Raw genomic sequence first — 15,289 nt, forward strand, 5'->3', positions numbered from 1 at the left:
CGCTCTTCACTCGGACTTACTCCAATTACTACTACCTGAGTGATAGACAACTGTGTCTCATCGTCATCGTCCTCCTCACCCACTGAAAGCTCTTGAGACAGTTGCCGGAAGTCCCCAGCCTCATCCCCCGGACCCCGGGAACTTTCCAAAGGTTGGGCATCAGTCACGACAAACTCTTCCAGTGGGAGAGGATTCGGAACCATTGCTGCCCATTCTGGGCAGGGGCCCGAGAACAGTTCCTGGGAGTCTGCCTGCTCCTCAGAATGTGTCATTGTAATGGAGTGAGGAGGCTGGGAGGAAGGAGGAGCAGCAGCCAGAGGATTCAGAGTTGCAGCAGTGGACGGCGCAGAATTCTGGGTGGTCGATAGATTGCTGGATGCACTTTCTGCTATCCACGACAGTACCTGCTCACACTGCTCATTTTCTAATGAAGGTCTACCGCGTGGACCCATTTATTGTGAGATGAATGTGGGAACGCCAGAAACTTGCCTTTCTCATAATCCCGCAGCAGTCGGCTGCGATACACCTGGATCAGGAGCTCGGCCTGTGCCCACACCCTGACTTGGGCCTCCGCGTCCTCGGCCGCGTCCACGTCCTCTAGGCCTACCCCTACCCCTCAGCATGCTGTATTACCAGTAGTGCAGAAACAGAACACTGTAATTAAATGTGCTGCTTATTGGCCTGTGGTTGGAGGCTGACTTCCCTTACGGAACGCACAGCAGAGCCAGGAAACAATTTTGCGCACGCCTGTAGTGAGACGTAGGTGCGTATGACTGAGCTAGTGGAATTCACAGCGCAGAAGCAGTCAAGTGGCCAAAGGCCAGTAGTAGGCCTTAAGTATTTTGCTTCTATTTTTTTTAAATGCTGAGCTGATACAGCAGACAGATACTGTAGGCAGCGTATAATATTATGTATACTCTTTCTCTCTGGCGGGATGACGGCGATCATGTAACAGAGACTGCAGATCCCGGAAACAATTTTGCGCAAGCCTGCTGTAACGCTTAGCTGCGTATTAATTAGGACTACTACCCCCAGCAGATAGATACTGTAGGCAGCGTATAATATTATGTATACTCTTTCCCTCTGGTGGGATGACAGCGCTAATGTAACAGAGACAGCAGATCCAGGAAACAATTTTGCGCAAGCCTGCTGTAACGTTTAGCTGCGTATTAATTAGGACTACTACCCCCAGCAGATAGATACTGTAGGCAGCGTATAATATTATGTATACTCTTTCCCTCTGGCGGGATGACGGCGATCATGTAACAGAGACAGCAGATCCAGGAAACAATTTTGCGCAAGCCTGCTGTAACGCTTAGCTGCGTATTAATTACGACTACTACCCCCAGCAGATAGATACTGTAGGCAGCGTATAATATTATGTATACTCTTTCCCTCTGGCGGGATGACGGCGATCATGTAACAGAGACAGCAGATCCAGGAAACAATTTTGCGCAAGCCTGCTGTAACGCTTAGCTGCGTATTAATTAGGACTACTACCCCCAGCAGATAGATACTGTAGGCAGCGTATAATATTATGTATACTCTTTCCCTCTGGCGGGATGATGGCACTGATGTAACAGAGACAGCAGATCCAGAAAAACAATTTTGCGCAAGCCTGCTGTAATGCTTAACTGCGTATTAATTAGGACTACTACCCCCAGCAGATAGATACTGTAGGCAGCGTATAATATTATGTATACTCTTTCCCTCTGGCGGGATGACGGCGATCATGTAACAGAGACAGCAGATCCAGGAAACAATTTTGCGCAAGCCTTCTGTAACGCTTAGCTGCGTATTAATTAGGACTACTACCCACAGCAGACACGCAGTAAACTGAAGACGGTCACAGGCAGCCCAAATATAGTATTTTTCCCCAATTTTTTGGAAAAAGCCCACTGCCTGTATAGCCTGAATATCTCTTTCCCTGCCTCACCAGTACTGGCCCTATACTCTGTACAATGACTGCAGACTGCGGACGCAATGCTCTGCACGCCCGATATACAAAAAAAAATTGTGCAACACTGCTAAAAGCAGCCTCAACAGTACTGCATACGGTCAGATGTGGCCCTAAGAAGGACCGTTGGGGTTCTTGAAGCCTAAAATAACTCCTAACGCTCTCCATATAGCAGCTCCGGCACCAGCAGCACTTTCCCTGATCTCTGTCAGAATGCATCTGTGGCGAGCCGCGGGAGGGGCCGATTTATATACTCGGGTGACACCTGATCTCGCCAGCCACTCACTGCAGGGGGGTGGTATAGGGCTTGAACGTCGCAGGGGGAAGTTGTAATGCCTTCCCTGTCTTTCTATTGGCCAGAAAAGCGCGCTAACGTCTCAGAGATGAAAGTGAAAGTAACTCGAACATCGCGTGGTACTCGTCTCGAGTAACAAGCATCTCGAACACGCTAATACTCGAACGAGTATCAAGCTCGGACGAGTACATTCGCTCATCTCTATTCAACATCCAAGGTCTTTCAAATAATTTCAATTGCTAATAAAATAAAAACAAAATTAAATATTTATTGTTATAAAAGGAACCAGTTGTAGAAATCGCAAATTAGTTTGAAAAAAAGAGACAAAACAGAAACCAAATATCAATTGTGGGCTTGATTAAAACAGAAAGGTAAAAACTTGATGAAAGCTCAAATTAATTCAGCACAAAGCACAAACTTAAAAGGTATATCTAATTTTTGTTTTTTATTACTGCTTTACCAAAAATCTCCACTCTGAATGTGTCTTCTTTGATCTCTTCTGTTTAAAAGAACAGTAGTCATCAACAGCAGATAACCACTGTATAGAACAGTGTTGTACACCTCATTCTTGCTCAGTTGAAAGCCTCAAAAACTCATCATGGTGGAGGGGAGTTGGAAAACTTTTGAACACATTTCTCCTTTGGCCACCTATTGAAATGCTCCCTGAAAGTGTAGTCTAAAACCATCAAATTTGCCCTTTTTTTAACAGCTTTGATTTAATAATCTTTCAGCAAATGTTGAGTGATTTGTGAAAAGTATTCGCCTCAGTTAAGACACAAAGCTTTTGAATAAACTACCAATGGAAATAATACTTTTTTATATTTTATTGCACACTTCTTAGTGTACACCTGTAAAAATAGGTATGGAGCAAGCAATAATTGTGAATTGTTTCATGTTTTTTGATTTGCTAGAAAACACTTCATTGCTTCTCTTTTGTTTTAACAATGTTTATCTTGATATATAACACAATACATGCCTAGATGCAGCAAACCTTAATTTTACAATTTTGATGGCATGTGATGTGTTACACATAAATTTAAAGGTTGCTGCATGACGGGATGCAGCATATCAAATATGCATGCTAAGAGTAGATCTAATTTCGTTTTCATTTGGGAGAAGGCAAGGTCCAAAAATCTCTGTTCTTTCAGATAATTTGAATTGCTGCTAAAATGAAAAAGCTTTTAGATATTTGTTTTATAAAAAAGGGGCGAATTGTAGAAATTGCAAATTAACTTAAAAAAGGGAGCAAACCAAAACCCGAAAATCAATTGTGGGTTTGATTAAAACAAAAAAAAAAACTTGATAAAAAGCTCAAATTAATGCAACACTAAGCACAAACTTAACAGATATTACTAAGTTTTATTTTTTGACTATTTTACCAAATATAACAATTCTGAATAAGCTTACTTTGTTCTCTTTTTAAAAAGAAGAGCAATCATCAACAGCAGGAAAACCACAGTATAGAACAGAGTTGCACACCTCATTCTTGCTCAGAAGAAAGCTTCAAAACCTCATAATGGAGAAGAGACAGTTGGAAAACTTTCGAGCACACTTCTCCCTTGGCCACCTATTGAAATGATCCCTGAAAGTGTAGTCCTAAATCATCACATTTGCACTTTTCAGCAGCTTTTAATTGGTAATTCAACTAAAGGTGAGTTTTTTTGTAAAAATTTTTCATCGCAATTTAGACACAAATGTTTTGAAAACATTACCATTGGAAATAATATTTTTATATATCTTTTTGCACATTTCTTAGTGTAAACCTGCAAAAATAGTTATGGAGTAGGCAATAGAGATGAGCAAGCATACTCGTCCGAGCTTGATACTCGTTCGAGTATTAGGGTGTTCGAGATGCTCGTTACTCGTAACGAGTACCACGCGATGTTCGAGTTACTTTCACTTTCATCTCTGAGACGTTAGCGCGCTTTTCTGGCCAATAGAAAGACAGGGAAGGCATTACAACTTCCCCCTGCAACGTTCAAGCCCTATACTACCCCCCTGCAGTGAGTGGCTGGCGAGATTAGGTGTCACCCGAGTATTGAAATCTGCCCCTCCCGCGGCTTGCCTCAGATGCATTCTGACATTAGTTCAGGGAAAGTGCTATCGTGTTGGAGCTGCTATAGGGAGAGTGTTAGGAGTATTTTAGGTTTCAAGAACCCCAACGGTCCTTCTCAAGGCCATAAATCTTCTCTATATGCGCTCAATGGGGCCGGCGGCAGCAGCGCCGACCCCATTGAGAACATATAGAAGACAAATCCTTCTTCTCTGCCACAGCTGTAACAGCTGTGGCAGAGAAGAACGATGTTTGCCCATTGAATTCAATGGAGCCAGCAATACAGCAGGTTCCACTGAAAGCAATGGGCTGCCGGCGATTGCAGGATGAATTGTCGGGAAGGGGTTAAATATATAACCCCTTCCCTGCAATTCATCCAGAAATGTGTTACAATAAAAATATATACCGGCGTATAAGGCGACGGGGCGTATAAGACGACCCCCCAACTGTCACCTTATACGCCGGCAATACAGTGGAGCAAAGAATAAAAATCATTACTTACTTCTTCTGACGTTCTGTGGCGCTCCTGCAGGCTGTCGCTCCCTCCTGGTGTTCTGCGGTGCTCCTGCAGGCTGTTGCTCCCTCCTGGTTCCCGCAAGAGCATTGATTTCTCTACGGAGGGCTTTAAATCCCCGCCTCCAGAAACACACGTACCTTCAGCCAATCACAGCCAATGACAATGATGGCTGTGATTGGCTGTGTTTCTGGAGGCGGGGATTTAAAGCCCTGCGTCCAGAAAGCAATACTCTGCCGTGGACCAGGAGGAAGCAACAGCCTGCAGGAGCGCTGCAGAATGTCAGAAGAAGTAAGTAATGATTTTTATTCTTTGCTCCACTGTATTGCCAGCGTATAAGGTGACAGTTGGGGGGTCGTCTTATACGCCCCGTTGCCTTATACGCCGGTATATATTTTTATTGTAACACATTTCTGGATGAATTGCAGGGAAGGGGTTATATATTTAACCCCTTCCCGACAATTCATCCTGCAATCGCCGGCAGCCCATTGCTTTCAGTGGAACCTGCTGTATTGCTGGCTCCATTGAATTCAATGGGCAAACATCGTTCTTCTCTGCCACAGCTGTTACAGCTATGGCAGAGGAGAACGATCTTTACGCTGACAGTGCGGGGGGGCACTCTTGCCGCTTTTGTGGCTTAATAGTGGGACCTGGGAACTTGAGATGCAGCCCACCATGTAGCCCCTCGTCTGCCCTATCCGTTGCTGTGTCGTTCCCATCACTTTGTAGAATTGCCCAGATTTTCACAAACGAAAACCTTAGCGAGCATCGACGATATACAAAAATGCTCGGGTCGCCCATTGACTTCAATGGGGTTCGTTACTCGAAATGAACCCTCGAGCATTGTGAAAATTTCGTCCCGAGTAACGAGCACCCGAGCATTTTGGTGCTCGCTCATCTCTAGTAGGCAATAATTCTGAATTATTTCATGTTTTTGATTTGCTAGAAAAAGTTTCATTGCTTCACTTTTGTTTTAACAATTTATATCTTCATATATAACACATTACATGCCTAGATGCAGCATATCAAATATGCTTGCTAAGGGTAGATCTAATTTCTTTTTTATTTGGGAGAAGGCAAAGTCCAAAATCTATGGTCTTTCAGATAAGTTCAATTGCTGCTAAAATGAAAAAGCTTTTAGATATTTATTTTGTAAAAAAGGGCCAGTTGTAGAAAGTGCAAATTGGATTAAAAAAAAGAGAGTAAATCAAAACCCAAAAAGCAATTGTGGGTTTGATTAAAGCAAAAAGGAAAAAACTTGATGGAAGAACAAATTGATTCAACACTGATCACAAACTTAAAGGGGTTGTCCCGCGCCGAAACGGGTTTTTTTTTTTTTCAACCCCCCCCCCCCGTTCGGCGCGAGACAACCCCGATGCAGGGGTTAAAAAAGAACACCGGACAGCGCTTACCTTAATCCCCGCGCTCCGGTGACTTCTTAATTACCCGGTGAAGATGGCCGCCGGGATCTTCTACCTCCGTGGACCGCAGCTCTTCTGTGCGGTCCATTGCCGATTCCAGCCTCCTGATTGGCTGGAATCGGCACGTGACGGGGCGGAGCTACACGGAGCTACACCGAGCCCCATTGAGAAGAGAAGAAGACCCGGACTGCGCAAGCGCGGCTAATTTGGCCATTAGACGGCGAAAATTAGTCGGCTCCATGGGAACGAGGACGCTAGCAACGGAGCAGGTAAGTGAAAAACTTCTTATAACTTCTGTATGGCTCATAATTAATGCACAATGTACATTACAAAGTGCATTAATATGGCCATACAGAAGTGTATAGACCCACTTGCTGCCGTGGGACAACCCCTTTAACAGGTATTACTAAGTTTTGTTTTTAATTCAGTTTTACCAAATATCACAGCTCTGAATAAGCTTAGCTTGTTCTCTTATTTTAAGAGGAAGAGTAGTCATCAGCAGACAGAAAACCAAAGTATAGAACAGAGTTGCACACCACATTCTTGTTCAGAAGGAAGCTTCAAAAACTCATCATGGAGAAGAGAGAGTTGGAAAACCTTCGAGCATATTTCTCCCTTGGCCACCTATTGAAATGATCCCTGAAAGTGTAGTCCTAAATCATCACATTTGCATTTTTCACCAGCTTTGATTTGATAACACTGGCCAACAAATTTTTGTTGCATTTATATAAATACTTGTTTTAGAATAATTTGAGTATGCTGATTTCAAATCTGGAGTTAGTTTTTTACTGTAAGCCCTAGTTGTTTTGCATATTAGCATTTAAATATTTCACTTTAAGGCATTTTCAACACAAGTACATGGTACATAGGGAAAAAAAACCTTAGTTGATATGATGCATATATATTTATTATTTACAAAACGTGTAGGGTAATGAACAACAACTTTCTGACAGGCCATTGCAGTTGGCACTAGTTCTATTCCGGCAGAAATTTACGTTTATAGCTTTTGCATTTATGTATTTGCTCAGGGCAATCGCGTTTTATGGACCAGCAGTAGTCTGCCATCATGTTCTTATCCCGTCGTCCTTGATATCTTTCCTGTACGTAAGTCCTGATGGAAGCGTTCTCCCTGCTCATCACTAACATCCCCAAGGTTTTCTAGGAACTGATCAAGATGACTGTTAAGGAAATGCAGCTTAACACTCATGTTGCATCCAAGTTCACGAAAGGCCACTAACATTTTTTCAACAAGTTCCTCCTGATTCTCAGCTTTTTTGTTACCAAGAAAATTTTTAGTAACTTCTACAAAAGACATGCATGCTGCTTGTTCCTTTCTATTGATCTTCTTGACAAATTTCTCATCACGTAAAAGAACAAGAATTTGAGGACCGTTGAACACTCCTGCTTTAATTTTCTCAAAAGATAAGGCTGGAAGTGCAGAAACAATATACTGGAAACAATCGTCATATATATCCAATGCTCTCACAAACTGCTTCATCAGGCCAAGCTTGATGTGGAATGGGGGGAAAATTATTCTGTCTTGACTGACGATAGATTCGTTCACAATGTTTGCTTTTCCTACTTCTAAAGTTTCTCGGTATGGCCACTTCTTTTGTACCCAGTGTTTTTCTTGAGCTCTACTATCCCACATACATATGTAGCACGGATACTTGGTAAAACCTTTTTGTTGCCCAAGAAGAAAGTTAACCATTTTCAGATCCACACAAATGATCCAGTTGTGTTCATGATATTTTAGCAGATCAATTACTCTCCTGACATCATTGTACACAAATCACAAATTCACAGAGTGTCCAACTGGAGCTGAATGGTAGATGTTACCATAGTGCCAGAGAACACACTTTAAGCTGTGCTTTGAGCTATCAAGAAACAAACGCCCTTCTGTTGCACTCTACGGGTTTATCCCTAATTCATGAAGAAGGCCTGGAATATCGTGACAAAAACCAAAATCCTTTTCCTCTGAAAAGAATCTAATAAAATCTTGCTCTCTCTTTCGGAAGTAAGAAACTGTTGCTGAGCAATGTGGCAAATGTTTCTCCTTGAGTCTTGAGGCTAAAAGCTCTGACGATTGCTTGGAGAGGCCTAATCACGCAATGTCACTCAGTTCTTGTTTATTAGGTTTTTGGGGACACATAGACTGTGCTGTGTCAAATGAGGATTCTTCTCTTTTTAGAACCATTTCATCCCCCATATCATGGTCTTCATCATCTTCACTTTTTTCACCTCCTTCACTTGCAAAGCCTTTGAAAAGTGGAACTGTGAGATCTTCACCATGTTGTACAGGTCTTATTACTGAAGTTATATTAGGGTACATGATTGCATGACAATTTTTCTTCCCTACACCTCTTATGTTGACAAGACAAAAATAGTAGTCAGTAATGGGTCCTTGGGTTCTCACCAAATCAAGGGAGCCCCAAAAGGTAGACCCTTTCATTTTCCTTTAGTCCAGTCGCAAAGCATTTCTTCAGAGTTATGGCACACAATATGCTGCGGCCATTTCTAGTCCTGGTCACCATAAGGAATTTTGAAGTAAGTTTTGTAAGCAAGCCTCACAAAACACATTATATTCTGTCTCTGATGAGGAAGTGTGTAGCATCCACATATGCAGCAGAAAGCATCAGGTTTATTCACACATCTGTCTCTACTTGATAAAGCCATATTACAAACTGTGAGATTGACGTGTTCTTATTCCCTTCTAAGGTTTGGCCTTCACTCTATTTAACCTCCTCTACTTGACTGTAAACAAATCACAATGTAGCACGTAGTCAGTGAAACCTGAAAGACGAAAAAAATTAAATGGGAAAGCATAGATTTTGCGACTTAAATCAAAAATATCAAATTGCAAGAAAACTATAGCATCCACACATAAACTGATGACAGATTTGAAATCAGCATTAAAATGCACCTAGAAACATTTAAAGAATCTCATGCAACAGAAAATTCAAAAACATTTGTTGGCCTGTGCAATCTTTCAACCAAAGGTGAGTTTTTTGAAAAAAAATTTCATCGCAGTTTATACACAAATGTTTTGAATACATTACCATTGGAAATAATATTTTTATATATCTTTCTGCACATTTCTTATTGTAAACCAGCAAAAATAGATATGGAGCAGGCAATAATTCTAAATTATTTCATGTTTTATGGTTTGCTAGAAAAAGCATTATTGTTTCAACAATAAGCATTTTGTTTTAACAATTTTTATCTTGTTATATAACACATTACATGCCTAGATGCAGTTAACCTTAATTTTATAATTTTGAAGGCATGTGATGTGTAATGCATAATATTAAAGATTGCTGCATCATGGAATGCAGCTTTTCAAGCATGCTTGCTAAGAATAGATCTAATTTCCTTTTGTTTGGCAGAGGGAAAACTTCAACAAGGACTTTCAAATAATTTCAATTGCTACTAAAATAAAAAAGATTTTAAATATTTCTTTTATAAAAAGGAAGCAGTTGTAGAAATTGCAAATTAGGTTAAAAAAAACAAAGCAAAACAAAACCCAAATAGTAATTGTGGGCTTGATTAAAATGAAAAGGAAAAAACTTGTTAAAAGCTCAAATTAATTCAACACTTAGCACAAACTTAACAAGTATTTCTAAGTTTTGATTTTTATTACTGCTTTACCAAAAATCACCACTCAGAATGAGATTTCTTTGTTCTTTTCTCTTTAAAAGAAGAGTAGTCATCAACAGCAAATAACCCCTGTATAGAACAGAATTGAACACATCATTCTTGCTCAGAAGAAAGCCTCAAAAACTCTTCTTAGTGGAGAGAGAGTTGGAAAACTTTCAAGCACATTTCTCTCTTGGCCAGCTATTGAAATTATCCCTGAAAGAGTAGTCCTAAACCATCACATTTATACTTTTTACCAGCTTTGATTTCATAATCTTTCAACTAAAGGTGAGTGCTTTGTGAAAATTCTTCATATCAGTTTAGACTAGAGATGAGCGAGCACCAAAATGCTCGGGTGCTCGTTACTCGGGACGAACTTTTCGCGATGCTCGAGGGTTCGTTTCGAGTAACGAACCCCATTGAAGTCAATGGGCGACCCGAGCATTTTTGTATATCGCCGATGCTTGCTAAGGTTTTCATTTGTGAAAATCTGGGCAATTCAAGAGAGTGATGGGAACGACACAGCAACGGATAGGGCAGGTGAGGGGCTACATGTTGGGCTGCATCTCAAGTTCACAGGTCCCACTATTAAGCCACAATAGCGGCAAGAGTGGGCCCCCCCCCAACAACTTTTACTTCTGAAAAGCCCTCATTAGCAATGGATACCTTAGCTAAGCACCACACTACCTCCAACAAAGCACAATCACTGCCTGCATGACACTCCGCTGCCACTTCTCCTGGGTTACATGCAGACCAACCCCCCCCCCCACACGACCCAGTGTCCACAGCGCACACCAAACTGTCCCTGCCCAGCCTTCAGCTGCCCTCATGCCACGCCACCCTCATGTCTATTTATAAGTGCGTCTGCCATGAGGAGGAACCGCAGGCACACACTGCAGAGGGTTGGCAGTGACCCTCTTTAAAAGGGGCGGGGCGATAGCCCACAATGCTGTACAGAAGCAATGAGAAATCCAATCCTGTGCCACCTCCATCTGGAGCTGCACACGTGGGCATAGCAATGGGGAACCTATGTGCCACACACTATTCATTCTGTCAAGGTGTCTGCATGCCCCAGTCAGACCGCGGTTTTTTATAAATAGTCACAGGCAGGTACAACTGGGAATCCCCAACTCCGCAATGGGAATGCCGTGTGCACCCACAGCATGGGTGGGTGCCAGGAAGCCACCGGCGGTACATAAATATATCCCATTGCATTGCCCATAGCAGCTGAGGTAATAATGTCATGTTTAATGCAGGTGAGCTTCGGCCCACACTGCATGCCCCAGTCAGACTGGGGTTCTTTAGAAGTGGACACAGATGCATTTACAACTCCCTGTCGACCCACAGCATGGGTGGCTCCCTTGAACCCACTGGCGGTACATAAAAATATCCCATTGCATTGCCCATCACAGCTGAGGTAATAATGTCATGTTTAATGCAGGTGGGCTTCGGCCCACACTGCATGCCCCAGTCAGACTGGGGTTCTTTAGAAGTGGACACATGTAGTTACAACTCCCTGTGGACCCACAGCATGGGTGGGTGCCAGGAAGCCACCGGCGGTACATAAAAATATCCCATTGCATTGCCCATCACAGCTGAGGTAATAATGTCATGTTTAATGCAGGTGGGCTTCGGCCCACACTGCATGCCCCAGTCAGACTGGGGTTCTTTAGAAGTGGACACAGATGCATTTACAACTCCCTGTGGACCCACAGCATGGGTGGCTCCCTGGAACCCACCGGCGGTACATAAAAATATCCCATTGCATTGCCCATCACAGCTGAGGTAATAATGTCATGTTTAATGCAGGTGGGCTTCGGCCCACACTGCATGCCCCAGTCAGACTGGGGTGCTTTAGAAGTGGACACAGATGCATTTACAACTCCCTGTGGACCCACAGCATGGGTGGCTCCCTGGAACCCACCGGCGGTACATAAAAATATCCCATTGCATTGCCCATCACAGCTGAGGTAATAATGTCATGTTTAATGCAGGTGGGCTTCGGCCCACACTGCATGCCCCAGTCAGACTGGGGTTCTTTAGAAGTGGACACATGTAGTTACAACTCCCTGTGGACCCACAGCATGGGTGGGTGCCAGGAAGCCACCGGCGGTACATAAAAATATCCCATTGCATTGCCCATCACAGCTGAGGTAATAATGTCATGTTTAATGCAGGTGGGCTTCGGCCCACACTGCATGCCCCAGTCAGACTGGGGTTCTTTAGAAGTGGACACATGTAGTTACAACTCCCTGTGGACCCACAGCATGGGTGGGTGCCAGGAAGCCACCGGCGGTACATAAAAATATCCCATTGCATTGCCCATCACAGCTGAGGTAATAATGTCATGTTTAATGCAGGTGGGCTTCGGCCCACACTGCATGCCCCAGTCAGACTGGGGTTCTTTAGAAGTGGACACAGATGCATTTACAACTCCCTGTCGACCCACAGCATGGGTGGCTCCCTGGAACCCACCGGCGGTACATAAAAATATCCCATTGCATTGCCCATTACTGCTGAGGTAATAATGTCATGTTTAATGCAGGTGGGCTTCGGCCCACACTGCATGCCCCAGTCAGACTGGGGTTCTTTAGAAGTGGACACATGTAGTTACAACTCCCTGTGGACCCACAGCATGGGTGGGTGCCAGGAAGCCACCGGCGGTACATACAAATATCCCATTGCATTGCCCATCATAGCTGAGGTAATAATGTCATGTTTAATGCAGGTGGGCTTTGGCCCACACTGCATGCCCCAGTCAGACTGGGGTTCTTTTAGAAGTGGACACATGTAGTTACAACTCCCTGTGGACCCACAGCATGGGTGGCTCCCTGGAACCCACCGGCGGTACATAAAAATATCCCATTGCATTGCCAATCACAGCTGAGGTAATGTCAGCTGTAATGGAGGTGGGCTAAAAATTAATTTGATTACACTGTAGGCGAGGGCCCCCAAAAATTGGTGTATCAACAGTACTAATGTACCTCTTAAAAATTGCCCATGCCCAACCAAGAGGGCAGGTGAAACCCATTAATCGCTTTGGTTAATGTGGCTTAATTGGTAACTAGGCCAGGAGGCAGCCCAGTTAAAATAAAAATTGGTTGAGGTGAAAGTTTCAACGCTTTAATGAGCATTGAAACGTATAAAAATTGTTTAGAAAAATTATATGACTGAGCCTTGTGGGCCTAAGAAAAATTGCCCGTTCGGCGTGATTATGTGAGGTTTCAGGAGGAGGAGCAGGAGGAGGAATATTATACACAGATTGATGAAGCGAAAAGGTCCCCGTTTTTGATGGTGATAGAGAACGATGCTTCCATCCGCGGGTGCAGCCTACGTATTGCTTAGGTATCGCTGCTGTCCGCTGGTGAAGAAGAGAAGTCTGGGGAAATCCAGGCTTTGTTCATCTTGATGAGTGTTAGCCTGTCGGCACTGTCGGTTGACAGGCGGGTACGCTTATCTGTGATGATTCCCCCAGCCGCACTAAACACCCTCTCTGACAAGATGCTAGCCGCAGGACAAGCAAGCACCTCCAGGGCATACAGCGCGAGTTCAGGCCACGTGTCCAGCTTCGACACCCAGTAGTTGTAGGGGGCAGAGGCGTCACGGAGGATGGTCGTGCGATCGGCTACGTACTCCCTCACCATCCTTTTACAGTGCTCCCGCCGACTCACCCGTGACTGGGGAGCGGTGACACAGTCTTGCTGGGGAGCGGTGACACAGTCTTGCTGGGGAGCCATAAAGCAGTCAAGGGCCTTAAAGAGTGTTGCCCTGCCTGTGCTGTACATGCTGCCTGATCTCCGCGCCTCCCCTGCTACCTGGCCCTCGGAACTGCGCCTTCGGCCACTAGCGCTGTCGTATGGGAATTTTACCATGAGTTTGTCCGCCAGGGTCCTGTGGTATAGCAACACTCTCGAACCCCTTTCCTCTTCGGGTATGAGAGTGGAAAGGTTCTCCTTATACCGTGGGTCGAGCAGTGTGTACACCCAGTAATCCGTAGTGGCCAGAATGCGTGTAACGCGAGGGTCACGAGAAAGGCATCCTAACATGAAGTCAGCCATGTGTGCCAGGGTACCTGTACGCAACACATGGCTGTCCTCACTAGGAAGATCACTTTCAGGATCCTCCTCCTCCTCCTCCTCCTCCTCAGGCCATACACGCTGAAAGGATGACAGGCCAGCAGCATGTGTACCCTCACCAGTGGGCCAAGCTGTCTCTTCCCCCTCCTCCTCATCTTCCTCCTCCTCCTCCTCACCGCGCTGAGATATAGACGCGAGGCTGCTCTGACTATCCAGCGACATACTGTCTTCCCCCGACTCTGTTTCCAAGCGCAAAGCGTCTGCCTTTATGCTTTGCAGGGAACTGCTCAAGAGGCATAGCAGAGGAATGGTGACGCTAATGATTGCAGCATCGCCGCTCACCACCTGGGTAGACTCCTCAAACTTTCCAAGGACCTGGTAGATGTCTGCCAACCAGGCCCACTCTTCTGTAAAGAAATGAGGAGGCTGACTCCGACTGCGCCGCCCATGTTGGAGTTGGTATTCCACTATAGCTCTACGCTGCTCATAGAGCCTGGCCAACATGTGGAGTGTAGAGTTCCACCGTGTGGGCACGTCGCACAGCAGTCGGTGCACTGGCAGATTAAACTGATGTTGCAGGGTGCGCAGGGTGGCAGCGTCCGTGTGGGACTTGCGGAAATGTGCGCAGAGTCGGCGCACCTTTCCGAGCGGGTCTGACAAGCGTGGGTAGAATTTCAGAAAGCGCTGAACCACCAAATTAAAGACGTGGGCCAGGCATGGCACGTGCGTGAGGCTGCCGAGCTGCCGAGCCGCCACCAGGTTACGGCCGTTGTCACACACGACCATGCCCGGTTGGAGGCTCAGCGGCGCAAGCCAGCGGTCGGTTTGCTCTGTCAGACCCTGCAGCAGTTTGTGGGCCATGTGCCTCTTATCTCCTAAGCTGAGTAGTTTCAGCACGGCCTGCTGACGCTTGCCCACCGCTGTGCTGCCACGCCGCGCGACACCGACTGCTGGTGACGTGCTGCTGCTGCTGACACATCTTGATTGCGAGACAGAGGTTGCGTTGGAGGAGGAGGAGGAGAAGGAGGGTGGTTTAGTGGAGGAAGCATACACCGCCGCAGATACCACCACCGAGCTGTGGCCCGCAATTCTGGGCGTGGGTAGGACGTGAGCGGTCCCAGGCTCTGACTCTGTCCCAGCCTCCACTAAATTCACCCAATGTGCCGTTAGGGAGATATAGTGGCCCTGCCCGCCTGTGCTTGTCCACGTGTCCGTTGTTAAGTGGACCTTGCCAGTAACCGCGTTGGTGAGGGCGTGTACAATGTTGCGGGAGACGTGGTCGTGCAGGGCTGGGACGGCACATCGGGAAAAGTAGTGGCGACTGGGAACTGAGTAGC

At 45.2% G+C, this 15,289-nt stretch overlaps 3 non-coding genes across 3 annotated transcripts; all 3 read right to left on the bottom strand.

Annotated features, from left to right (window-relative positions):
* Nucleotides 1-2,720: 2,720 nt before the first annotated feature.
* LOC136626805 (small nucleolar RNA U3) lies at nt 2,721-2,931 on the bottom strand. The gene has a single exon (XR_010792660.1). It is a non-coding gene; the product is annotated as a small nucleolar RNA U3 (small nucleolar RNA).
* A 708-nt stretch (nt 2,932-3,639) lies between these two features.
* On the bottom strand, nt 3,640-3,850 carry LOC136626807 (small nucleolar RNA U3). The gene has a single exon (XR_010792662.1). It is a non-coding gene; the product is annotated as a small nucleolar RNA U3 (small nucleolar RNA).
* A 6,046-nt stretch (nt 3,851-9,896) lies between these two features.
* Nucleotides 9,897-10,108, bottom strand: LOC136626806 (small nucleolar RNA U3). Its single transcript, XR_010792661.1, has one exon. It is a non-coding gene; the product is annotated as a small nucleolar RNA U3 (small nucleolar RNA).
* Between the last annotated feature and the right edge of the window lie 5,181 nt (nt 10,109-15,289).

The sequence above is a fragment of the Eleutherodactylus coqui genome, chromosome 4, assembly GCF_035609145.1.
Source record: "Eleutherodactylus coqui strain aEleCoq1 chromosome 4, aEleCoq1.hap1, whole genome shotgun sequence".
In the NCBI taxonomy this organism is placed as follows: domain Eukaryota; kingdom Metazoa; phylum Chordata; class Amphibia; order Anura; family Eleutherodactylidae; genus Eleutherodactylus; species Eleutherodactylus coqui.